General features: G+C 42.9%; 1 protein-coding gene across 1 annotated transcript in view; it reads right to left on the reverse strand.

Annotated features, from left to right (window-relative positions):
* LOC139760453 (uncharacterized) overlaps positions 1–27672 on the reverse strand; it is a 339886-nt gene that overhangs the window by 26777 nt on the left and 285437 nt on the right. The gene's annotated exons all lie outside the window — the stretch shown is intronic.

A 27672-nucleotide genomic window follows, 5' to 3' on the forward strand; every position in this document is an offset into this window, starting at 1 on the left:
GAAAGCATAAATTTTTTTTGAAAGATTCTTTTTGTAATTTTCATAAAGTGCCATCAAACATACTACTTCTTTATATGAGAAAGAGAAAAGGTAAAGGATCAAAAATTTGAAATACACAAGTCTTCCTACCAAAGGTCAATTAAAATGAAATCCTTCATAGTGAAGGCAAGTTTCCACAGTAAAAATGAGACTGTATTCCAGAGGTGCTCACCCAGGCTCAGTATTCCTAATACTGGACATTATACTATCTATCCCCGACATACATCTGAGTTCCATTCTGACCATCTGGTCGAATCTCGAAATGGACATATGTCAGCACGGCATGTACAATGCATACCTGTACAGCATTCTCTTATCCTACTCAATTTCTATCAAGATGATCTCATTTTTTATTAACCAGCTTTATTATATGATTCTGTAATTTCTTTTTACCTTTTATATAAGATTCTTTTGTTCATATTTCATCATTCTTATTTTCTACGTTTTGCAAGTTCTAATGTGGTCATCTCATTTTTGTTTAACCAGTTTCATGAATTGACATTTTCAAAAAAAAAAAAAAAAAAAAGATTCTTTGGTTTATTTTTTACTTTATTGGCAGTTCTTTTGTTAGCAATTGCTGCTTCACTTGTGACTTGAACATTGTGCAAGATATATCTTCTTTCCAATCTATAGAACCAACCATGACTTCTGTGAAGTTCTTGATGTAATCCTCACCTGCTCGCTCTTTCAGTCTCAAAAAGACTTCTAGCCTTCGCCTGAATTGTAAGTTTAGTGGTACAAGTTTTGGAATTTGATCTTCCATCCACAGCATGAATAGCTTTTCCATTGCCTTGTTATTATCGTAAACTTCATGCTTGCAAAACTTTTCATTGCCTTCAAGTATTCATTCTTTGTCCTTTTAAATTGTTGAGACTAGAATGGGACAATTATGGATCACGTGCAATCATATCAACATTTTTTCCTTCTTCATATTGGGTGATTAACTTTTTCAATTCCAAACTGAGCATCTTCCTTGGATTCTTGCTAGATCTAACAACATGTGATGGGTTTTTCATCATGCTCGTCACCATCTTTGGGGTTTAATACAAAAATGGTTTAATCCAGCGCCAAAATTCGTTAGATTTACTTGAATAACGCAGTGATTACTGAATGGTAACTGAGAGTGAGAACGGAGAAAGATGCTCAGATGTACACAATGGCGAGATATCATCTGATTTTCATTATCGTATGCATGCAGCCGTTAGCACTGATGGACATTAAGCCAAGCTTAATTTCTATACCTACGAATATCTTATTTGCAGACATTTTGAGACAAAATACAACTGCTACACAGAGAAGCACACCATAAGTGATGCACTAGCTGATTCAAATTCAAACCTGCCACCTGTGTCACCAAACATGTGCATGCCTAGCAATCATATAAATTTCTATAAAAAGAAAAAATTGACCAAATCATCCATTCCCATATGTTTGAAAAATCTGTAACAGCAAATATACATTCCACACCATAACTTTAGTGGCAGTGATTTACAATTACTGGAAGGGTGAAGTTGAGTGATTTAAATATCTGTAATGTAGGGGGCCTATCAAAATATATATAGAGCAAACCCTCGATTTAATGGACTAATGGGGGAAGGAGTGCCCGTTAATGCCAGAAGTCCATTAAATTGAATGTAATCAAATTTATGCACCACATCTCCAAGTTCACACGCTTTCTTTTAACTCATCTATTGCTGTAGGGTTTAATGTGTGGTACAATAGTTGAACAGTGGGTGCCTGGCACTGTGGCAATGCTCGCTGGGCAGTTGGAGGCAGGAGTCAGACTGAGATAAAGGTGATGTCATCCCTCTACTGTGAAAGACTACTTCTTTATAACAGAGGATGGAATATATACTTTCATTGCACCTCTTACATGACAGAGTAAGAATTGAACCTACCAGGAAAAATCCCAAATTATCGGAAGGCTGCTCACCTTCAGGGGATGGTGTGCACCCAAAGTAATCACCTTGGACAGGGGAATCAGTCTAGACAGCGAGGAGATGGAAGCTTTCTATAAATAATGAGGAATCATGACCTGCTACTCCTCAGTCCCATTCCCCTAGTCCAATGGAGTTGGGGAAGGCAGCCAAATGGGTGTTAAGGGGCGACATGGATGCTGGAGACAGCCTCCACAAGAGCAAACAAACTCAGGATATACTCCAGTATCTCAACACCCCCTTAAGAGAGAGTGATAAATCACTCACACAGCTAGCAGCAGGAAGACAGTTGCAAGATGGTGTCCCAGTGCCTCAGCAACATTATCTGATAATCCGGCTTTGTAAAACAGGAACCACGCCATAGCAGGGGGGCAGGCTGACGCGCAAGGCGGCTCAGCAGGTGACACGTTATGCTGCCCTAATTGTCTGTGGGCACCCCTGTCTGTGTGCAGGACATCGATTCATGGTGTGGGACAGGCCGGGTGTGGTAGCGGAGGTGAAACCACATGAACAATACTCAATAACACTGGCAGTGGCCACCTGTCTTTGTGAAACCGACATCACCTATGCCCCTGAGTTTTGCCAATCCCCATGACACCTGTGAATCAAGGGCAGCACCTACCACCAGAGGCTTCGTCCCCAGTTGTGGCGACACCCAGCCTCAGATGGCGGCGCCCTCATTTTGTGAGACACTGCCCTGCACACTAGCAAGATTATGCTTGTGGTGGCTCCTGTGAGGAGTGAACACACTGATTTGTTGTCATTTTTGTTCAGCTCGCATGTAAAGAAAAAGTATTGTTGCTGAGCAGTGATTTGTGTGCATATTTGCCTTATGCCTTGTCGAATTTTAATTTCACTCTTATTTTTTGTTTTCTTATTCGTTTTGTTTTTGTCGTACCAAAATGTCACATTCAGTTACCAAAATCACGTGATGGGGAGTAATATTTAGTGTGTGGTACGATAGTTGGGCAGTGGAAGGCAGGAGTCAGATTGAGATATAGTTAATGCCTTCTCTCTCCTGTGAAAGAATACTTCTTTATAATAAAGTGAGGATGGAATACCTGCTTTCACAGCACCTCTTACAATCACTTGATGCCAATTAGAATAGTAACGATTGCAACATTATTCAATAAATCAAGTCACAGTTCTGAAATAACAGAAACATTGTATATAACCTGACCGCACATGACCTGATATCCACAAGGAAAATGAAACACAGTAAGTTCTCATGTGCACTGCTGTGTAACTGGGTCTCTGAGGGAATATCCTCAACTGGCCCCCATCTCTGTTCCTTCTTTTGGAAAATTAAAAAAAAAAACGAGGGGAGGATTTCCAGCCCCCCGCTCACTCCCCTTTTAGTCGCCTTCTATGACACGTAGGGAATACGTGGGGAATATTCTTTCTCCCCTATCCCCAGGGATAGGGGATGTATTTAGGGAATCAGTGATGGATTGCGCAAAAGATGCTTGTGGGATGAGAAGAGTGGGAGGTGGGTTGATTAGAAAGGGTAGTGAGTGGTGGGATGAAGAAGTAAGAGTATTAGTGAAAGAGAAGAGAGAGGCATTTGGACGATTTTTGCAGGAAAAAAATGCAATTGAGTGGGAGATGTATAAAAGAAAGAGACAGGAGGTCAAGAGAAAGGTGCAAGAGGTGAAAAAAAGGGCAAATGAGAGTTGGGGTGAGAGAGTATCATTAAATTTTAGGGAGAATAAAAAGATGTTCTGGAAGGAGGTAAATAAAGTGCGTAAGACAAGGGAGCAAATGGGAACTTCAGTGAAGGGCGCAAATGGGGAGGTGATAACAAGTAGTGGTGATGTGAGAAGGAGATGGAGTGAGTATTTTGAAGGTTTGTTGAATGTGTTTGATGATAGAGTGGCAGATATAGGGTGTTTTGGTCGAGGTGGTGTGCAAAGTGAGAGGGTTAGGGAAAATGATTTGGTAAACAGAGAAGAGGTAATGAAAGCTTTGCGGAAGATGAAAGCCGGCAAGGCAGCAGGTTTGGATGGTATTGCAGTGGAATTTATTAAAAAAGGGGTTGACTGTATTGTTGACTGGTTGGTAAGGTTATTTAATGTATGTATGACTCATGGTGAGGTGCCTGAGGATTGGCGGAATGCGTGCATAGTGCCATTGTACAAAGGCAAAGGGGATAAGAGTGAGTGCTCAAATTACAGAGGTATAAGTTTGTTGAGTATTCCTGGTAAATTATATGGGAGGGTATTGATTGAGAGGGTGAAAGCATGTACAGAGCATCAGATTGGGGAAGAGCAGTGTGGTTTCAGAAGTGGTAGAGGATGTGTGGATCAGGTGTTTGCTTTGAAGAATGTATGTGAGGAATACTTAGAAAAGCAAATGGATTTGTATGTAGCATTTATGGATCTGGAGAAGGCATATGATAGAGTTGATAGAGATGCTCTGTGGAAGGTATTAAGAATATATGGTGTGGGAGGAAAGTTGTTAGAAGCAGTGAAAAGTTTTTATCGAGGATGTAAGGCATGTGTACGTGTAGGAAGAGAGGAAAGTGATTGGTTCTCAGTGAATGTAGGTTTGCGGCAGGGGTGTGTGATGTCTCCATGGTTGTTTAATTTGTTTATGGATGGGGTTGTTAGGGAGGTAAATGCAAGAGTTTTGGAAAGAGGGGCAAGTATGAAGTCTGTTGGGGATGAGAGAGCTTGGGAAGTGAGTCAGTTGTTGTTCGCTGATGATACAGCGCTGGTGGCTGATTCATGTGAGAAACTGCAGAAGCTGGTGACTGAGTTTGGTAAAGTGTGTGGAAGAAGAAAGTTAAGAGTAAATGTGAATAAGAGCAAGGTTATTAGGTACAGTAGGGTTGAGGGACAAGTCAATTGGGAGGTGAGTTTGAATGGAGAAAAACTGGAGGAAGTGAAGTGTTTTAGATATCTGGGAGTGGATCTGGCAGCGGATGGAACCATGGAAGCGGAAGTGGATCATAGGGTGGGGGAGGGGGCGAAAATTCTGGGGGCCTTGAAGAATGTGTGGAAGTCGAGAACATTATCTCGGAAAGCAAAAATGGGTATGTTTGAAGGAATAGTGGTTCCAACAACGTTGTATGGTTGCGAGGAGTGGGCTATGGATAGAGTTGTGCGCAGGAGGATGGATGTGCTGGAAATGAGATGTTTGAGGACAATGTGTGGTGTGAGGTGGTTTGATCGAGTGAGTAACGTAAGGGTAAGAGAGATGTGTGGAAATAAAAAGAGCGTGGTTGAGAGAGCAGAAGAGGGTGTTTTGAAGTGGTTTGGGCACATGGAGAGAATGAGTGAGGAAAGATTGACCAAGAGGATATATGTGTTGGAGGTGGAGGGAACGAGGAGAAGAGGGAGAGCAAATTGGAGGTGGAAAGATGGAGTGAAAAAGATTTTGTGTGATCGGGGCCTGAACATGCAGGAGGGTGAAAGGAGGGCAAGGAATAGAGTGAATTGGAGCGATGTGGTATACCGGGGTTGACGTGCTGTCAGTGGATTGAATCAAGGCATGTGAAGCGTCTGGGGTAAACCATGGAAAGCTGTGTAGGTATGTATATTTGCGTGTGTGGACGTATGTATATACATGTGTATGGGGGGGGGTTGGGCCATTTCTTTCGTCTGTTTCCTTGCGCTACCTCGCAAACGCGGGAGACAGCGACAAAGTATAAAAAGAAAAAAAAATATATATATATATATATATATATATATATATATATAGAGCTTGGGAAGTGAGTCAGTTGTTGTTCGCTGATGATACAGCGCTGGTGGCGGATTCATGTGAGAAACTGCAGAAGCTGGTGACTGAGTTTGGTAAAGTGTGTGGAAGAAGAAAGTTAAGAGTAAATGTGAATAAGAGCAAGGTTATTAGGTACAGTAGGGTTGAGGGTCAAGTCAATTGGGAGGTGAGTTTGAATGGAGAAAAACTGGAGGAAGTGAAGTGTTTTAGATATCTGGGAGTGGATCTGTCAGCGGATGGAACCATGGAAGCGGAAGTGGATCATAGGGTGGGGGAGGGGGCGAAAATTCTGGGGAGCCTTGAAGAATGTGTGGAAGTCGAGAACATTATCTCGGAAAGCAAAAATGGGTATGTTTGAAGGAATAGTGGTTCCAACAATGTTGTATGGTTGCGAGGCGTGGGCTATGGATAGAGTTGTGCGCAGGAGGATGGATGTGCTGGAAATGAGATGTTTGAGGACAATGTGTGGTGTGAGGTGGTTTGATCGAGTAAGTAAGGTAAGGGTAAGAGAGATGTGTGGAAATAAAAAGAGCGTGGTTGAGAGAGCAGAAGAGGGTGTTTTGAAGTGGTTTGGGCACATGGAGAGAATGAGTGAGGAAAGATTGACCAAGAGGATATATGTGTCGGAGGTGGAGGGAACGAGGAGAAGAGGGAGAGCAAATTGGAGGTGGAAAGATGGAGTGAAAAGGATTTTGTGTGATCGGGGCCTGAACATGCAGGAGGGTGAAAGGAGGGCAAGGAATAGAGTGAATTGGAGCGATGTGGTATACAGGGGTTGACGTGCTGTCAGTGGATTGAATCAAGGCATGTGAAGCGTCTGGGGTAAACCATGGAAAGCTGTGTAGGTATGTATATTTGCGTGTGTGGACGTATGTATATACATGTGTATGGGGGGGGGGTTGGGCCATTTCTTTCGTCTGTTTCCTTGCGCTACCTCGCAAACGCGGGAGACAGCGACAAAGTATAATAAAAAAAAAAAAATATAATATATATATATAATGTCTGTGTATATATATGTATGAATACACTGAAATGTATAGGTATGTATATGTGCAAGTGTGGGCGTTCATATATATACGTGTGTATGTGGGTGGGTTGGGCCATTCTTTCATCTGTTTCTTAGTGCTACCCCGCTAACATGGGAGACCTGACAAATTATAATAAGATAAAAATATATTTTTTTTTTTTGCTTTGTCGCTGTCTCCCGCGTTTGCGAGGTAACGCAAGGAAACAGACGAAAGAAATGGCCCAACCCACCCCCATAAACATGTATATACATACGTCCACACATGCAAAATATACATACCTACACAGCTTTCCATGGTTTACCCCAGACGCTTCACATGCCCCGATTCAATCCACTGACAGCACGTCAACCCCGGTATACCACATTGCTCCAATACACTCTATTCCTTGCCCTCCTTTCACCCTCCTGCATGTTCAGGCCCCGATCACACAAAATCTTTTTCACTCCATCTTTCCACCTCCAATTTGGTCTCCCTCTTCTCCTGCTTGTGGCATAAGAAAGGTGGGAGATGGGCAGATTAGAAAGGGTAGAGTGGTGGGATGAAGAAGTATGATTGTTAGTGAAAGAGAAGAGAGAGGCATCTGGATGATTTTTGCAGGGAAGTGGTGCGAATGGCTGGGAGATGTCTCAGAGAAAGAGGCAGGAGGTCAAGAGAAAGGTGCAAGAGGTGAAAAAGAGGGCAAATGAGAGTTGGGGTGAGAGAGTATCATTAAATTTTAGGAAGGGTAAAAAGATGTTTTGGAAGGAGGAAAATAAAGTGCTTCAGACAAGAGAACAAATGGGAACATTGGTGAAGGCAGCTAATGGAGAGGTAATTACAAGTATTGATGGAGTGAGGAGATGGGGTGAATATTTTGAAGGTCTGTTGAATGTGTTTGATGATAGAGTGGCAGATATAGTTTTTCTTGATCGAGGTGCTGTGCAAAGTGAGGGTCAGGGAGAATGGTTTGGTAAGCAGAAAAAAAAGTAATGAAAGCTTTGCGGAAGATGAAAGCCGGCAAGGCGGCGGGTTTGGATGGTATTGCAGTGGACTTTATCAAAAAAAGGGGTTGACTGTGTTGTTAATGGTTGGTAAGGATATTCAACATATGTATGGTTAATGATGAAGTGTCTTACGATTGGCAGAATGCATGCATAGTGCCACTGTACAAAAGCAAAGGGGATAAAGGTGAGTGTTCAAATTACAGAGGTATAAGATTGTTGAATATTCCTGGGAAATTATATGGGAGGGTACTGATTGAGAAAGTAAAGGCATATACAGAGCAAAAGATTGGAGAAGAGCAGATTGGTTTCAGAAAAGGTAAAGGATGTGTGCATCAGGTGTCTGTTTTGAAGAACATATATATGAGAAGTACTTACAAAAACAGATGGATTTGTATGTTGCATTTATGGAACTGGAGTTGACAGAGATGCTTTGTGGAAGGTATTAAGAGTACATGGAGTGGGAGGTAAGTTGCTAGAAGCAGTGAAAAGTTTTTATCAAGGATGTAAGGCATGTGTACGAGTAGGAAGAGAGGAATGTGATTGGTTCCCAGTGATTGTCAGTTTGCGGCAGGGGTGCGTGATGTCTCCATGGCTGTTTAATATGTTTATGAATGGGGTTGTTTGGGAGGTGAACGCAAGATTTCGGAGAGAGGGGCAAGTATACAGTCTGTTTTGGATGAGAGGGCTTGGGAAGAGAGTTAGTTATTGTTCGCTGATGATACAGCGCTGGTGGCAGATGCTGGTGAGAAACTACAGAAGTTGGTGACTGAGTTTGGTAAAGTGTCAGAAAGAAGAAATCTGAGAGTAAATGTGAAAAAGAGCAAGGTTATTAGGTTCAGTAGGGTTGAGGGACAAGCTAACTGGGAAGTAAGTTTGAATGGAGAAAAATGGAGGAAGAGAGGTGTTTTATATATCTGGTACTGGATTTAGAAGCAGATTAAACAATGGAAGCAGAAGCATGTCACAGGGTGGGGGAGGGGGCCAAGGTTATGAGAGCATTGAAGAATTTGTGGAAGGTGAGAATGTTATCTCAGGGAGCAAAAATGGGTTCGTCTGAAGGAATAGTGGTTTGAACAATGCTATGTGGTTGCGAGGCATGGGCTACAGATAGGGTTGTGGGGAGGAGGGTGGATGTGTTGGAAATGAAATGTTTGAGGACAATATGTGGTGTGAGGTGGTTTGGTCAAGTAAGTAATGAAAGTAATGTGGTAATGAAAAGAGTGTGGTTAAGAGAGCAGAAGAGGATGTATTAAAGTGGTTTGGTCACATGGAGAGAATGAGTGAGGAAAGATTGACAAAGAGGATATATGTGTCACAGGTGGAGGGAACGAGGAGAAGTAGGAGACCAAATTGGAGGTGTAAAGATGGAGTAAAAAAGATTTTTAGCAATCGGGACCTGAACATACAGAAGGGTAAAAGGCATGCAAGGAATAGAGTGAATTGGAATGATGTCATATACCGAGGTCGACGTGCTTTCAATGCATTGAACCAGGGCATGTGAAGCATCTGGGAGAGTTTTGTGGGGCCTGGATGTGGAAAGGGAGCTGAGGTTTCCGTGCATTACACATGACAGCTAGAGTCTGAGCATGGACGAATGTGGCTTTTGTTGTCCTTTCCTAGCGGTACCTCATGCGCACATGAGGGAAGGGAGGCGTCATTTTATATGTGGTGGGGTGGCGGAAAGATTGAATAAAGGCAGTATGTATGAATATGTGCATGCGTCTATATGTATATGTCTGTGTATGTATATTTATGTATGCGTTGAAATGTATGGGTATGTATGTGTGCTTGTGTGGGCGTTTATGTATTTACATGTGTATGTGGGTGGGTTAGGCCATTCTTTTGTCTGTTTCCTTGAGTTACTCCGCTAATGCGGGAGACAGCATTTGCGAGGTAGCGCAAGGAAACAGATGAAAGAAATGGCCCAACCCACCCCCATACACATGTATATACATACACATCCACACACGCAAATATACATACCTATACATCTACATGTACATACCTATACATGTACACATATATATATATACTCACAGACATATACATATATACACATGTACATAATTCATACTGTCTGCCTTTATTTATTCCCATCGCCACCTCGCCACACATGGAATAACATCCCCCTCCCCCCTCATGTGTGCGTGGTAGCGCTAGGAAAAGACAACAAAGGCCCCATTCGTTCACACTCAGTCTCTAGCTGTCATGCAATAATGCCCGAAACCACAGCCCCCTTTCCACACCCAGGCCCCACACAACTTTCCATGGTTTACCCCAGACGCTTCACATGCCCTGATTCAATCCACTGACAGCACGTCGACCCCGGTATACCACATCAATCCAATTCACTCTATTCCTTGCCCACCTTTCACACTCCTGCATGTTCAGGCCCCGATCACTCAAAATCTTTTTCCCTCCATCTTTCCACCTCCAATTTGGACTCCCACTTCTCGTTCCCTCCACCTCCGACACATATATCCTCTTGGTCAATCTTTCCTCACTCATTCTCTCAATTTGCCCAAACCATTTCAAAACACCCTCTTCTGCTCTCTCAACCACGCTCTTCTTATTTCCACACATCTCTCTTATCCTTACATTACTTACTCGATCAAACCACCTAACACCACATATTGTCCTCAAACATCTCATTTCCAGCACATCCACCCTCCTGCGCACAACTCTATCCATAGCCCACGCCTCGCAACTATACAACATTGTTGGAACCACTATTCCTTCAAACATACCCATTTTTGCTTTCCGAGATAATGTTCTCGACTTCCACATATTCTTCAAGGCTCCCAGGATTTTCGCCTCCTCCCCCACCCTATAATTCACTTCCGCTTCCATGGTTCCATCCGCTGCCAGATCCACTCCCAGATATTTAAAACACTTTACTTCCTCCAGTTTTTCTCCATTCAAACTTACCTCCCAATTGACTTGACCCTCAACCCTACTGTACCTAATAACCTTGCTCTTATTCACATTTACTCTTAACTTTCTTATTTCACACACTTTACCAAACTCAGTCACCAGCTTCTGCAGTTTCTCACATGAATCAGCCACCAGTGCTGTATCATCAGCGAACAACAACTGACTCACTTCCCAAGCTCTCTCATCACAACAGACTGCATACTTGCCCCTCTTTCCAAAACTCTTGCATTCACCTCCCTAACAACCCCATCCATAAACAAATTAAACAACCATGGAGACATCACACACCTGACCCCCTCTGTTCCTTCTTTTGGAAAATTAAAAAAAAAAAAAACGAGAGGGGAGGATTTCCAGCCTCCTGCTCCCTCCCCTTTTAGTCGCCTTCTACGACATGCAGGGAATATGTGGGAAGTATTCTTAACCCCGTATCCCTAGGGATAGGGGGATAGGGATAGGGAAGGGACAACAGGGGCCACATTCGTTCGCATATATATATATATATATATATATATATATATATATATATATTTTTTTTTTTTTGCTTTGTCGCTATCTCCCGCATTTGCGAGGTAGCGTAAGGAAACAGACGAAAGAAATGGCCCAACCCACCCCCATACACATGTATATACATATGTCCACACACGCAAATATACATACCTACACAGCTTTCCATGGTTTACCCCAGACAGCACGTCAACCCCGGTATACCACATCGCTCCAATTCACTCTATTCCTTGCCCTCCTTTCACCCTCCTGCATGTTCAGGCCCCGATCACACAAAATCTTTTTCACTCCATCTTTCCACCTCCAATTTGGTCTCCCACTTCTCCTCGTTCCCTCCACCTCCGACACATATATCCTCTTGGTCAATCTTTCCTCACTCATTCTCTCCATGTGCCCAAACCATTTCAAAACACCCTCTTCTGCTCTCTCAACCACGCTCTTTTTATTTCCACACATCTCTCTTACCCTTACGTTACTTACTTGATCAAACCACCTCACACCACACATTGTCCTCAAACATCTCATTTCCAGCACATCCATCCTCCTGCGCACAACTCTATCCACAGCCCACGCCTCGCAACCATACAACATTGTTGGAACCACTATTCCTTCAAACACACCCATTTTTCCTTTCCGAGATAATGTTCTCGACTTCCACACATTCATCAAGGCTCCCAGGATTTTCGCCCCCTCCCCCACCCTATGATTCACTTCCGCTTCCATGGTTCCATCCGCTGCCAGATCCACTCCCAGACATCTAAAACACTTTACTTCCTCCAGTTTTTCTCCATTCAAACTTACCTCCCAATTGACTTGACCCTCAACCCTACTGTACCTAATAACCTTGCTCTTATTCACATTTACTCTTAACTTTCTTCTTTCACACACTTTACCAAACTCAGTCACCAGCTTCTGCAGTTTCTCACATGAATCAGCCACCAGCGCTGTATCATCAGTGAACAACAACTGACTCACTTCCCAAGCTCTCTCATCCCCAACAGACTTCATACTTGCCCCTCTTTCCAAAACTCTTACATTTACTTCCCTAACAACCCCATCCATAAACAAATTAAACAACCATGGAGACATCACACACCCCTGCCGCAAACCTACATTCACTGAGAACCAATCACTTTCCTCTCTTCCTACACGTACACATGCCTTACATCCTCGATAAAAACTTTTCACTGCTTCTAACAACTTTCCTCCCACACCATATATTCTTAATACCTTCCACAGAGCATCTCTATCAACTCTATCATATGCCTTCTCCAGACCTATAAATGCTACATACAAATACATTTGCTTTTCTAAGTATTTCTCACATACATTCTTCAAAGCAAAGACCTGATCCACACATCCTCTACCACTTCTGAAAAAACCACACTGCTCTTCCCCAATCTGATGCTCTGTACATGCCTTCACCCTCTCAATCAATACCCTCCCATATAATTTACCATATTTACCACATATATATATATATATATATATATATATATATATATATATATTTTTTTTTTTTTTTTTTTTTTTTTTTTTATACTTTGTCGCTGTCTCCCGCGTTTGCGAGGTAGCGCAAGGAAACAGACGAAAGAAATGGCCCAACCCCCCCCCCATACACATGTACATACACACGTCCACACACGCAAATATACATACCTACACAGCTTTCCATGGTTTACCCCAGACGCTTCACATGCCTTGATTCAATCCACTGACAGCACGTCAACCCCTGTATACCACATGACTCCAATTCACTCTATTCCTTGCCCTCCTTTCACCCTCCTGCATGTTCAGGCCCCGATCACACAAAATCTTTTTCACTCCATCTTTCCACCTCCAATTTGGTCTCCCTCTTCTCCTCGTTCCCTCCACCTCCGACACATATATCCTCTTGGTCAATCTCTCCTCACTCATTCTCTCCATGTGCCCAAACCATTTCAAAACACCCTCTTCTGCTCTCTCAACCACGCTCTTTTTATTTCCACACATCTCTCTTACCCTTACGTTACTTACTCGATCAAACCACCTCACACCACACATTGTCCTCAAACATCTCATTTCCAGCACATCCATCCTCCTGCGCACATCTCTATCCATAGCCCACGCCTCGCAACCATACAACATTGTTGGAACCACTATTCCCTCAAACATACCCATTTTCGCTTTCCGAGATAATGTTCTCGACTTCCACACATTTTTCAAGGCTCCCAAAATTTTCGCCCCCTCCCCCACCCTATGATCCACTTCCGCTTCCATGGTTCCATCCGCTGACAGATCCACTCCCAGATATCTAAAACACTTCACTTCCTCCAGTTTTTCTCCATTCAAACTCACCTCCCAATTGACTTGACCCTCACCCCTACTGTACCTAATAACCTTGCTCTTATTCACATTTACTCTCAACTTTCTTCTTCCACACACTTTACCAAACTCAGTCACCAGCTTCTGCAGTTTCTCACATGAATCAGCCACCAGCGCTGTATCATCAGCGAACAACAACTGACTCACTTCCCAAGCTCTCTCATCCCCAACAGACTTCATACTTGCCCCTCTTTCCAGGACTCTTGCATTTACCTCCCTAACAACCCCATCCATAAACAAATTAAACAACCATGGAGACATCACACACCCCTGCCGCAAACCTACATTCACTGAGAACCAATCACTTTCCTCTCTTCCTACACGTACACATGCCTTACATCCTCGATAAAAACTTTTCACTGCTTCTAACAACTTGCCTCCCACACCATATATTCTTAATACCTTCCACAGAGCATCTCTATCAACTCTATCATATGCCTTCTCCAGATCCATAAATGCTACATACAAATCCATTTGCTTTTCTAAGTATTTCTCACATACATTCTTCAAAGCAAACACCTGCTCCACACATCCTCTACCACTTCTGAAACCGCACTGCTCTTCCCCAATCTGATGCTCTGTACATGCCTTCACCCTCTCGATCAATACCCTCCCATATAATTTACCAGGAATACTCAACAAACTTATACCTCTGTAATTTGAGCACTCACTCTTATCCCCTTTGCCTTTGTACAATGGCACTATGCACGCATTCCGCCAATCCTCAGGCACCTCACCATGAGTCATACATACATTAAATAACCTTACCAACCAGTCAACAATACAGTCACCCCCTTTTTTAATAAATTCCACTGCAATACCATCCAAACCTGCTGCCTTGCCGGCTTTCATCTTCCGCAAAGCTTTTACTACCTCTTCTCTGTTTACCAAATCATTTTCCCTAACCCTCTCACTTTGCACACCACCTCGACCAAAACACCCTATATCTGCCACTCTGTCATCAGACACATTCAACAAACCTTCAAAATACTCATTCCATCTCCTTCTCACATCACCGCTACTTGTTATCACCTCCCCATTTGCGCCCTTCACTGAAGTTCCCATTTGCTCCCTTGTCTTACGCACCCTATTTACCTCCTTCCAGAACATCTTTTTATTCTCCCTAAAATTTACTGATAGTCTCTCACCCCAACTCTCATTTGCCCTTTTTTTCACCTCTTGCACCTTTCTCTTGACCTCCTGTCTCTTTCTTTTATACTTCTCCCACTCAATTGCATTTTTTCCCTGCAAAAATCGTCCAAATGCCTCTCTCTTCTCTTTCACTAATACTCTTACTTCTTCATCCCACCACTCACTACCCTTTCTAAACAGCCCACCTCCCACTCTTCTCATGCCACAAGCATCTTTTGCGCAATCCATCACTGATTCCCTAAATACATCCCATTCCTCCCCCACTCCCCTTACTTCCATTGTTCTCACCTTTTTCCATTCTGTACACAGTCTCTCCTGGTACTTCCCCACACAGGTCTCCTTCCCAAGCTCACTTACTCTCACCACCTTCTTCACCCCAACATTCACTCCTCTTTTCTGAAAACCCATACTAATCTTCACCCTAGCCTCCACAAGATAATGATCAGACATCCCTCCAGTTGCACCTCTCAGCACATTAACATCCAAAAGTCTCTCTTTCGCACGCCTGTCAATTAACACGTAATCCAATAACGCTCTCTGGCCATCTCTCCTACTTACATAAGTATACTTATGTATATCTCGCTTTTTAAACCAGGTATTCCCAATCATCAGTCCTTTTTCAGCACATAAATCTACAAGCTCTTCACCATTTCCATTTACAACACTGAACACCCCATGCATACCAATTATTCCCTCAACTGCCACATTACTCACCTTTGCATTCAAATCACCCATCACTATAACCCGGTCTCGTGCATCAAAACCGCTAACACACTCATTCAGCTGCTCCCAAAACACTTGCCTCTCATGATCTTTCTTCTCATGCCCAGGTGCATATGCACCAATAATCACCCACCTCTCTCCATCAACTTTCAATTTTACCCATATTAATCGAGAATTTACTTTCTTACATTCTATCACATACTCCCACAACTCCTGTTTCAGGAGTATTGCTACTCCTTCCCTTGCTCTTGTCCTCTCACTAACCCCTGACTTTACTCCCCAGACATTTCCAAACCACTCTTCCCCTTTACCCTTGAGCTTCGTTTCACTCAGAGCCAAAACATCCAGGTTCCTTTCCTCAAACATACTACCTATCTCTCCTTTTTTCACATCTTGGTTACATCCACACACATTTAGGCACCCCACTCTGAGCCTTCGAGGAGGATGATCACTCCCCGCGTGACTCCTTCTTCTGTTTCCCATTTTAGAAAGTTAATACAAGGAGGGGAGGATTTCCGGCCCCCCGCTCCCGTCCCCTCTAGTCGCTTTCTACGACACGCGAGGAATACGTGGGAAGTATTCTTTCACCCCTATCCCCAGGGATAATATACATATATATATACATATACACACACACACACACACACACACACACACGCACACACACACACACACACATACATATATATACATATGAAAAATGTAAGAAACAATTTAGAAAACAAACTTTTAGCTTGAAATGAATGAAAAAAATGAATGTCACATAATGGTTCAACCTCTGGCTATGGAAAAGGAAATGTACAATTTAGTATGGGTTTTCAGAAAAGAGGAGTGAATGTTGGGGTGAAGAAGGTGGTGAGAGTAAGTGAGCTTGGGAAGGAGACCTGTGTGGGGAAGTACCACGAGAGACTGTGTACAGAATGGAAAAAGGTGAGAACAATGGAAGTAAGGGGAGTGGGGGAGGAATGGGATGTATTTAGGGAATCAGTGATGGATTGCGCAAAAGATGCTTGTGGCATGAGAAGAGTGGGAGGTGGGCTGTTTAGAAAGGGTAGTGAGTGGTGGGATGAAGAAGTAAGAGTATTAGTGAAAGAGAAGAGAGAGGCATTTGGACGATTTTTGCAGGGAAAAAATGCAATTGAGTGGGAGAAGTATAAAAGAAAGAGACAGGAGGTCAAGAGAAAGGTGCAAGAGGTGAAAAAAAGGGCAAATGAGAGTTGGGGTGAGAGACTATCAGTAAATTTTAGGGAGAATAAAAAGATGTTCTGGAAGGAGGTAAATAGGGTGCGTAAGACAAGGGAGCAAATGGGAACTTCAGTGAAGGGCGTAAATGGGGAGGTGATAACAAGTAGTGGTGATGTGAGAAGGAGATGGAATGAGTATTTTGAAGGTTTGTTGAATGTGTCTGATGACAGAGTGGCAGATATAGGGTGTTTGGGTCGAGGTGGTGTGCAAAGTGAGAGGGTTAGGGAAAATGATTTGGTAAACAGAGAAGAGGTAGTAAAAGCTTTGCAGAAGATGAAAGCCGGCAAGGCAGCAGGTTTGGATGGTATTGCAGTGGAATTTATTAAAAAAGGGGGTGACTGTATTGTTGACTGGTTGGTAAGGTTATTTAATGTATGTATGACTCATGGTGAGGTGCCTGAGGATTGGCGGAATGCGTGCATAGTGCCATTGTACAAAGGCAAAGGGGATAAGAGTGAGTGCTCAAATTACAGAGGTATAAGTTTGTTGAGTATTCCTGGTAAATTATATGGGAGGGTATTGATTGAGAGGGTGAAGGCATGTACAGAGCATCAGATTGGGGAAGAGCAGTGCGGTTTCAGAAGTGGTAGAGGATGTGTGGATCAGGTGTTTGCTTTGAAGAATGTATGTGAGAAATACTTAGAAAAGCAAATGGATTTGTATGTAGCATTTATGGATCTGGAGAAGGCATATGATAGAGTTGATAGAGATGCTCTGTGGAAGGTATTAAGAATATATGGTGTGGGAGGCAAGTTGCTAGAAGCAGTGAAAAGTTTTTATCGAGGATGTAAGGCATGTGTACGTGTAGGAAGAGAGGAAAGTGATTGGTTCTCAGTGAATGTAGGTTTGCGGCAGGGGTGTGTGATGTCTCCATGGTTGTTTAATTTGTTTATGGATGGGGTTGTTAGGGAGGTAAATGCAAGAGTCCTGGAAAGAGGGGCAAGTATGAAGTCTGTTGGGGATGAGAGAGCTTGGGAAGTGAGTCAGTTGTTGTTCGCTGATGATACAGCGCTGGTGGCTGATTCATGTGAGAAACTGCAGAAGCTGGTGACTGAGTTTGGTAAAGTGTGTGGAAGAAGAAAGTTAAGAGTAAATGTGAATAAGAGCAAGGTTATTAGGTACAGTAGGGTTGAGGGTCAAGTCAATTGGGAGGTGAGTTTGAATGGAGAAAAACTGGAGGAAGTGAAGTGTTTTAGATATCTGGGAGTGGATCTGTCAGCGGATGGAACCATGGAAGCGGAAGTGGATCATAGGGTGGGGGAGGGGGCGAAAATTTTGGGAGCCTTGAAAAATGTGTGGAAGTCGAGAACATTATCTCGGAAAGCAAAAATGGGTATGTTTGAAGGAATAGTGGTTCCAACAATGTTGTATGGTTGCGAGGCGTGGGCTATGGATAGAGTTGTGCGCAGGAGGATGGATGTGCTGGAAATGAGATGTTTGAGGACAATGTGTGGTGTGAGGTGGTTTGATCGAGTAAGTAACGTAAGGGTAAGAGAGATGTGTGGAAATAAAAAGAGCGTGGTTGAGAGAGCAGAAGAGGGTGTTTTGAAATGGTTTGGGCACATGGAGAGAATGAGTGATGAAAGATTGACCAAGAGGATATATGTGTCGGAGGTGGAGGGAACGAGGAGAAGAGGGAGACCAAATTGGAGGTGGAAAGATGGAGTGAAAAAGATTTTGTGTGATCGGGGCCTGAACATGCAGGAGGGTGAAAGGAGGGCAAGGAATAGAGTGAATTGGAGCGATGTGGTATACAGGGGTTGACGTGCTGTCAGTGGATTGAATCAAGGCATGTGAAGCGTCTGGGGTAAACCATGGAAAGCTGTGTAGGTATGTATATTTTGCGTGTGTGGACGTGTGTATGTACATGTGTATGGGGGGGGTTGGGCCATTTCTTTCGTCTGTTTCCTTGCGCTACCTCGCAAACGCGGGAGACAGCGACAAAGTATAAAAAAAAAAAAAAATATATATATATATATATATATTGGGGTGCCTAAATGTGTGTGGATGTAACCAAGATGTGAAAAAAGGAGAGATAGGTAGTATGTTTGAGGAAAGGAACCTGGATGTTTTGGCTCTGAGTGAAACGAAGCTCAAGGGTAAAGGAGAAGAGTGGTTTGGGAATGTCTTGGGAGTAAAGTCAGGGGTTAGTGAGAGGACAAGAGCAAGGGAAGGAGTAGCAGTACTCCTGAAACAGTAGTTGTGGGAGTATGTGATAGAATGTAAGAAAGTAAATTCTCGATTAATATGGGTAAAACTGAAAGTTGATGGAGAGAGATGGGTGATTATTGGTGCATATGCTCCTGGGCACGAGAAGAAAGATCATGAGAGGCAAGTGTTTTGGGAGCAGCTGAATGAGTGTGTTAGTGGTTTTGATGCACAAGACAGGGTTATACTGATGGGTGATTTGAATGCAAAGGTGAGTAATGTGGCAGTTGAGGGAATAATTGGTATACATGGGGTGTTCAGTGTTGTAAATGGAAATGGTGAAGAGCTTGTAGATTTATGTGCTGAAAAAGGACTGATGATTGGGAATACCTGGTTTAAAAAGCGAGATATACATAAGTATACTTATGTAAGTAGGAGAGATGGCCAGAGAGCGTTATTGGATTACGTATTAATTGACAGGCGCGTGAAAAAGAGACTTTTGGATGTTAATGTGCTGAGAGGTGCAACTGGAGGGATGTCTGATCATTATCTTGTGGAGGCTAGGGTGAAGATTTGTATGGGTTTTCAGAAAAGAAGAGTGAATGTTGGGGTGAAGAGGGTGGTGAGAGTAAGTGAGCTTGGGAAGGAGACTTGTGTGAGGAAGTACCAGGAGAGACTGAGTACAGAATGGAAAAAGGTGAGAACAATGGAAGTAAGGGGAGTGGGGGAGGAATGGGATGTATTTAGGGAATCAGTGATGGATTGCGCAAAAGATGCTTGTGGCATGAGAAGAGTGGGAGGTGGGTTGATTAGAAAGGGTAGTGAGTGGTGGGATGAAGAAGTAAGAGTATTAGTGAAAGAGAAGAGAGAGGCATTTGGACGATTTTTGCAGGGAAAAAATGCAAATTAGTGGGAGACGTATAAAAGAAAGAGACAGGAGGTCAAGAGAAAGGTGCAAGAGGTGAAAAAAAGGGCAAATTAGAGTTGGGGTGAGAGAGTATCATTAAATTTTAGGGAGAATAAAAAGATGTTCTGGAAGGAGGTAAATAAAGTGCGTAAGACAAGGGAGCAAATGGGAACTTCAGTGAAGGGCGCAAATGGGGAGGTGATAACAAGTAGTGGTGATGTGAGAAGGAGATGGAGTGAGTATTTTGAAGGTTTGTTGAATGTGTTTGATGATAGAGTGGCAGATATAGGGTGTTTTGGTCGAGGTGGTGTGCAAAGTGAGAGGGTTAGGGAAAATGATTTGGTAAACAGAGAAGAGGTAGTAAAAGCTCTGCGGAAGATGAAAGCCGGCAAGGCAGCAGGTTTGGATGGTATTGCAGTGGAATTTATTAAAAAAGGGGGTGACTGTATTGTTGACTGGTTGGTAAGGTTATTTAATGTATGTGTGACTCACGGTGAGGTGCCTGAGGATTGGCGGAATGCGTGCATAGTGCCATTGTACAAAGGCAAAGGGGATAAGAGTGAGTGCTCAAATTACAGAGGTATAAGTTTGTTGAGTATTCCTGGCAAATTATATGGGAGGGTATTGATTGAGAGGGTGAAGGCATGTACAGAGCATCAGATCGGGGAAGAGCAGTGTGGTTTCAGAAGTGGTAGAGGATGTGTGGATCAGGTGTTTGCTTTGAAGAATGTATGTGAGAAATACTTAGAAAAGCAAATGGATTTGTATGTAGCATTTATGGATCTGGAGAAGGCATATGATAAAGTTGATAGAGATGCTCTGTGGAAGGTATTAAGAATATATGGTGTGGGAGGCAAGTTGTTAGAAGCAGTGAAAAGTTTTTATCGAGGATGTAAGGCATGTGTACGTGTAGGAAGAGAGGAAAGTGATTGGTTCTCAGTGAATGTAGGTTTGCGGCAGGGGTGTATGATGTCTCCATGGTTGTTTAATTTGTTTATGGATGGGGTTGTTAGGGAGGTAAATGCAAGAGTTTTGGAAAGAGGGGCAAGTATGAAGTCTGTTGGGGATGAGAGAGCTTGGGAAGTGAGTCAGTTGTTGTTCGCTGATGATACAGCGCTGGTGGCTGATTCATGTGAGAAACTGCAGAAGCTGGTGACTGAGTTTGGTAAAGTGTGTGAAAGAAGAAAGTTAAGAGTAAATGTGAATAAGAGCAAGGTTATTAGGTACAGTAGGGTTGAGGGTCAAGTCAATTGGGAGGTGAGTTTGAATGGAGAAAAACTAGAGGAAGAGAAGTGTTTTAGATATCTGGGAGTGGATCTGGCAGCGGATGGAACCATGGAAGCGGAAGTGGATCATAGGGTGGGGGAGGGGGCGAAAATTCTGGGAGCCTTGAAGAATGTGTGGAAGTCAAGAACATTATCTCGGAAAGCAAAAATGGGTATGTTTGAAGGAATAGTGGTTCCAACAATGTTGTATGGTTGCGAGGCGTGAGCTATGGATAGAGTTGTGCGCAGGAGGATGGATGTGCTGGAAATGAGATGTTTGAGGACAATGTGTGGTGTGAGGTGGTTTGATCGAGTAAGTAACGTAAGGGTAAGAGAGATGTGTGGAAATAAAAAGAGCGTGGTTGAGAGAGCAGAAGAGGGTGTTTTGAAATGGTTTGGGCACATGGAGAGAATGAGTGAGGAAAGATTGACCAAGAGGATATATGTGTCGGAGGTGGAGGGAACGAGGAGAAGAGGGAGACCAAATTGGAGGTGGAAAGATGGAGTGAAAAAGATTTTGTGTGATCGGGGCCTGAACATGCAGGAGGGTGAAAGGAGGGCAAGGAATAGAGTGAATTGGAGCGATGTGGTATACCGGGGTTGACGTGCTGTCAGTGGATTGAATCAGGGCATGTGAAGCGTCTGGGGTAAACCATGGAAAGCTGTGTAGGTATGTATAGTTGCGTGTGTGGATGTATGTATATACATGTGTATGGGGGTGGGTTGGGCCATTTTTTTCGTCTGTTTCCTTGCGCTATATATATATATATATATATATATATATATATATATATATATATATATATATATATATATATATAACATACAAAGCTCCTGGGGATAGGGGAGAAAGAATACTTCCCACGTATTCCCTGCTTGTCGTAGAAGGCGACTAAAAGGGATGGGAGCAGGGGGCTGGAAATCCTCCCCTCTCGTTTTTTCTTTCTTTTTTTTTTTCCAAAAGAAGGAACGGAGAAGGGGGCCAGGTGAGGATGTTCCCTCAAAGGCCCAGTCCTCTGTTCTTAACGCTACCTCGCTATCGCGGGAAATGGCGAATAGTATGAAAAAAACAAAAACAAACAAAGCTCCAACAGCCAGGATCAAACCTGGGACCCCTTGTGCAAGAGGCAGGCATGCTAACCGCTAGGCTAAGGGACTGTATAATAGGAAACAACTATTCGAAATACTAAGTCCTCGAATACCCTTCGTCTCACAATGGTGAGCAACGGGGTCTATTGGTTGTTTCCGAACAGAACACATAGCCAGCTGATAGCATTTTACCGAACCTGACTGTACAACGCAGAGTTATATGAATACGAATAAAGTGTATATGAATGCGCACCTTCATAGAACATACAAAGCTCCAACAGCCAGGATCAAACCTGGGACCCCTTGTGCAAGAGGCAGGCATGCTAACCGCTAGGCTAAGGGACTGTATAATAGGAAACAACTATTCGAAATACTAAGTACTCGAATACCCTTCGTCTCACAATGGTGAGCAACGGGGTCTATCGGTTGTTTCCGAACAGAACACATAGCCAGCTGATAGCGTTTTACCGAACCTGACTGTTTCCTATTATACAGTCCCTTAGCCTAGCGGTTAGCATGCCTGCCTCTTGCACAAGGGGTCCCAGGTTCAATCCTGGCTGTTGGAGCTTTGTATGTTCTATGAAGGTGGCGTTCATATACACTTTATTCGTATTCATAGAACTCCACGTTGTACAGTCAGGTTCGGTAAAACGCTATCAGCTGGCTATGTGTTCTGTTCGGAAACAACCGATAGACCCCGTTGCTCACCATTGTGAGACGAAGGGTATTCGAGTACTTAGTATTTCGAATAGTTGTTCCCTATTATACAGTCCCTTAGCCTAGCGGTTAGCATGCCTGCCTCTTGCACAAGGGGTCCCAGGTTCGATCCTGGCTGCTGGAGCTTTGTATGTTCTATGAAGGTGTGCGTTCATATACTTTATTCGTATTCATATAACTTCGCGTTGTATAGTCAGGTTCGGTAAAATGCTATCAGCTGGCTATGTGTTCTGTTCGGAAACAACCGATAGACCCCGTTGCTCACCATTGTGAGACGAAGGGTATTCGAGTACTTAGTATTTCGAATAGTTGTTTCCTATTATACAGTCCCTTAGCCTAGCGGTTAGCATGCCTGCCTCTTGCACAAGGGGTCCCAGGTTCGATCTTGGCTGTTGGAGCTTTGTATGTTCTATGAAGGTGCGCGTTCATATACACTTTATTCGTATATATATATATATATATATATACATATATATATATATATATATATATATATATATATATATATATATATATATATATATATATATATATATGAATAACATATGCTTGTGGCACAAGAAAGGTGGGAGGTAAATGGATTAGAAAGGGTGGTGAGTGGTGGATGAAGAAGTAAGATTGTTAGTGAAAGAGAAGAGAGATGCATTGGACAATTTTTGCATGGAAGTAGTGTGAATGACTGGGATATGTATGAAAGAAAGAGGCAGGAGGTGAAGAGAAAGGTACAAGAGGTGAAAAAGAGGGCAAGTAAGAGTTGGGGTGAGAGAGTATTATTAAAATTTCAGGAGAATAAAAAGATGTTTTGAAAAGATGTAAATAAAGTGCGTAAGACAAGAGAACAAATGGGAACGTCGGTGAAGGGGGCTAATGGGGAGGTAATAACAAGTAGTGATGAAGTATGGAGGAGATGGAGTGAGTATTTTGAAAGTTTGCTGAATATGTTTGATGATAGAGTGGTAGATATAGGGTGTTTTAGTCGAGGTGGTGTGCAAAGTGTGAGAGTTCAGGGAAAATTGTTAGGTAAACAGAGAAGAAGTAGTTAAAGATATGCGGAAGACGAAAGCCAGCAAGGTGGCAGGTTTGGATGGTATTGCAGTGGAATTTATTAAAAAAAAAGGGGGTGGCTGTGTTGTTGACAAGTTGGTAAAGGTATTCAACGTATGTATGGTTCATGGTGAAGTGCCTGAGGATTGGCAGAATGCATGCAGAGTATCATTGTACAAAGGCAAAGGGGATAAAGGTGAGCATTCAAATTACTGAGGTATAAGGTTGTTGAGTATTCCTGGGAAATTATATGGGAGGGTATTGATTGAGAGGGTAAAGGCATGTACAGAGCATAAGACTGGGAAAGAGCAGTGTAGTTTCAGAAGGGCTAGATGATGTGTGTATCAGGTGTTTGCTTTGAAGAATGTGTGTGAGAAGTACTTACAAAAACAGATGGATTTGTATGTAGCATTTCTGGATCTGGAGAGGGAATATGATAAAGTTGATAGAGATGCTATGTGGAAGGTATCAAGAATATATGGAGTGGGAGGCAAGTTGCTAGAAGCAGTGAAAAATTTTTATCAAGGATGTAAGGCATGTGTAAGGATAGGAGGAGAGGAAAGTCACTGGTTCCCAGTGATTGTCAGTTTGCAACAGGGGTGCATGATATCTCCATGGCTGTTGAATTTGTTTATGGATGGGGTTGTTTGGGAGGTGAATGCAAGAGTTTTGGTGAGAGGGGCAAGTATGCGGTCAGTTTTGGATGAGAGGGCTTGGAAAGTTAGTCAGGTGTTGTTCGCTGATGATACAGCGCTAATGGCTGATTCTGGTGAGAAACTATATTAACTGGTGACCAAGTTTGATAAAGTGTGTGAAAGAAGAAAGCTGAGCATAAATGTGAATAAGAGCAAGGTTATTAGGTTCAGTAGGGTTGAGGGACAAGTTAACTGGGAAGTAAGCCGCTGTCTCCCGCTTGCGCTACCTCGCAAATGCGGGAGACAGCGACAAAGCAAAAAAGAAAAAGAAAGAAGAAAAGTTTGAATGGAGAAAAACTGGAGGAAGAGAAGTGTTTTATATATCTGGATGTGCATTTAGCAGCAGATGGAACCATGGAAGCAGAAGTGAGTCACAGGGTGGGGGAGGTGGTGAATAATGTGTGGAAGAATGTGCACTGAAGAATGTGTGGAAGGTGAAAATGTTATCTCGGGGAGCAAAAATGGGTATGTTTGAAGGAATAGTGGTTCAAACAATGCTATGTGGTTGCGAGGTGTGGGCTATAGATAGAATTGTGCAGAGGAGGGTAGATGAGTTGGAAATGAGATGTTTAAGGATAATATGTCGTGTGAGGTGGTTTGATCAAGTAAATAATGAAAGGGTAAGAGAGATGTGTGATAATAAAAAAGAGTGTTGTTGAGAAAGCAGAAGAGGATGTATTGAAATGGTTTGGTCACATGGAGAGAATGAGTGAGGAAAGATTGACAAAGAGGATATATGTGTCAGAGGTGGAGGGAACCAGAAGTGGAAGACCAAATCGGAGGTGGAAGGATGGAGGGAAAAAGATTTTGAGCGATCAAGGCCTGAACATGCAGGGTGAAAGGCATACAAGGAATAGAGTGAAGTGGAATGGTGTGGTATACCGGGGTCGACATGCTGTCAATGAATTGAACCAGGGCATGTGAAGCGTCTAGGGTAAACCATAGAAAGTTGTGTTGGGCCTGGATGTGGAAAAATATTTATTTATCAATATATCTATCATACTTTTCGCTGTCTCCTGCATTAGCGAGGTTGTTCAAGGAAACAGACGAAAGAATGGCTCAAGCCAACCACATACACATGTACATATATACACATCCACACATACACATGTACATATATACACATCCACACATGCACATATACATACCTATACATTTCAATGTATACATATATATATACATACAAAGACATATACATATATACACATGTACATAATTCATACTTCTCGCCTTTATTCATTCTTGTCGCCACCCCACCACACATGAAATGACACCCCCTCCCCCTGCACGCACGTAAGGTACCACAGGGAAAAGACAACAAAGGCCACATTCGTTCACACTCAGTCTACAGCTGTCATGTATAATGCACTGAAAACACAGCTCCCTTTCCGCATCCAGACCCCATAAAACTTTCCATGGTTTACCCCAGACACTTTACCTGCTCTGGTTCAATCCATTAAGAGCACATCGACCCCGGTATATCACATCGTTGCAATTCACTCTATTCCTTGCACGCCTTTCACTCTCCTGCATGTTCAGGCCCCGATCGCTCAAAATCTTTTTCACTCCATCCTTCCACCTCCAATTTGGTTTCCCAATTTTCGTTCCCTCCACCTCTGACACATATATCCTCTTTGTCAATCTTTCCTCACTCATACTGTCTAGGTGACCAAACCATTTCAATACACCCTCTTCTGCTCACTCAACTACACTCTTTTTATTACCACACGTCTCTTACCCATTCATTACTTACTCAATCAAACCACCTAACACCACATATTGTCCTCAAATATCTCATTTCCAACACATCCACCCTTCTCTGCACAACCCTATCTATAGGCCATGCCTTGCAACCATATAACATTGTGGGAACCACTATTCCTTCAAACATACCCATTTCTGCTTTCCGAGATAATGTTCTCGCCTTCCACATATTCTTCAATGCTTGCAGAACTTTCGCCCCCTAACCCACCCTGTGACTCACTTCCGCTTCCATGGTTACAACTGCTGCTAAATCCACTCACAGATATCTAAAACACTTCACTTCCTCCAGTTATTCTCCATTCAAACTTACCTCCCAAATGACTTGTCCCTCAACCATACTGCATGCATACTATGCATGCATAGTGCCATTGTACAAAGGCAAAAGGGATATAGGTGAGTGTTCAAATTACAAAGGTATAAGTTTGTTAAGCATTCCTAAGAAATGGTAGGGTATTGATTGAGAGGGTGAAGGCATATACAGGTCATCAGATTGGGGAAGAGCAGTGTGGTTTCAGAAGTGGTAGAGGATGTGTGGATCAGGTGTTTGCTTTGAAGAATGTAAGTGAGAAATACTTAGAAAAACATATGGATTTGTATGTAGCATTTATGGACGTAGAGAAGATATATGATAGAGTTGACAGAGATGCTCTGTAGAAGGTATTAAGAGTAAATGGTGTGGGAGGCAAGTTGCTAGAAGCAGTGAAAAGTTTTTATCGAGGATGTAAGGCATGTGTAGTAGTAGGAAGAGAGGAAAGTGATTGGTTCTCAGTGAATGTCGGTTTGCGGCAGGGGTTTGTGATGTCTCCATGGTTGTTTAATTTGTTTATGGATGGGGTTGTTAGGGAGATGAATGCAAGAGTTTTGGAAAAAGGGACAAATATGCAGTCTGTTGTGGATGAAAGAGCTTGGGAAGTGAGTCAGTTGTTGTACGCTGATGATACGGCGTTGGTGTCTGATTCATGTGAGAAACTGCAGAAGCTGGTGACTGAGTTTGGTAAAGTGTGTGAAAGAAGAAAGCTGAGAGCAAATGTGAATAAGAGCAAGGTTATTAGGTACAGTAGGGTTGAGGGACAAGTCAACTGGGAGGTAAGTTTGAATGGAGAAAAACTGGAGGAAGTGAAGTGTTTTAGATATCTGGGAGTAGATTTGGCAGCAGATGGAACCATGGAAGTGGAAGTGAATCATAGGGTGGGGGGAGGGGGCGAAAGTTCTGGAAGCATTAAAGAATGTGTGGAAGTCGAGAACATTATCTTGGAAAGCAAACATGGGTATGTCCGAAGGAATAGTAGTTCCAACAATGTTATATCGTTGGGAGGCGTGGGCTATGGATAGATTTATGCGGAGGAGGGTGGATGTGCTGGAAATGAGATGTTTGAGGACAATATGTGGTGTGAGGTGGTTTGATCGTGTAAGC

The sequence above is a fragment of the Panulirus ornatus genome, chromosome 37 (genome assembly GCF_036320965.1).
Source record: "Panulirus ornatus isolate Po-2019 chromosome 37, ASM3632096v1, whole genome shotgun sequence".
Classification (NCBI taxonomy): domain Eukaryota; kingdom Metazoa; phylum Arthropoda; class Malacostraca; order Decapoda; family Palinuridae; genus Panulirus; species Panulirus ornatus.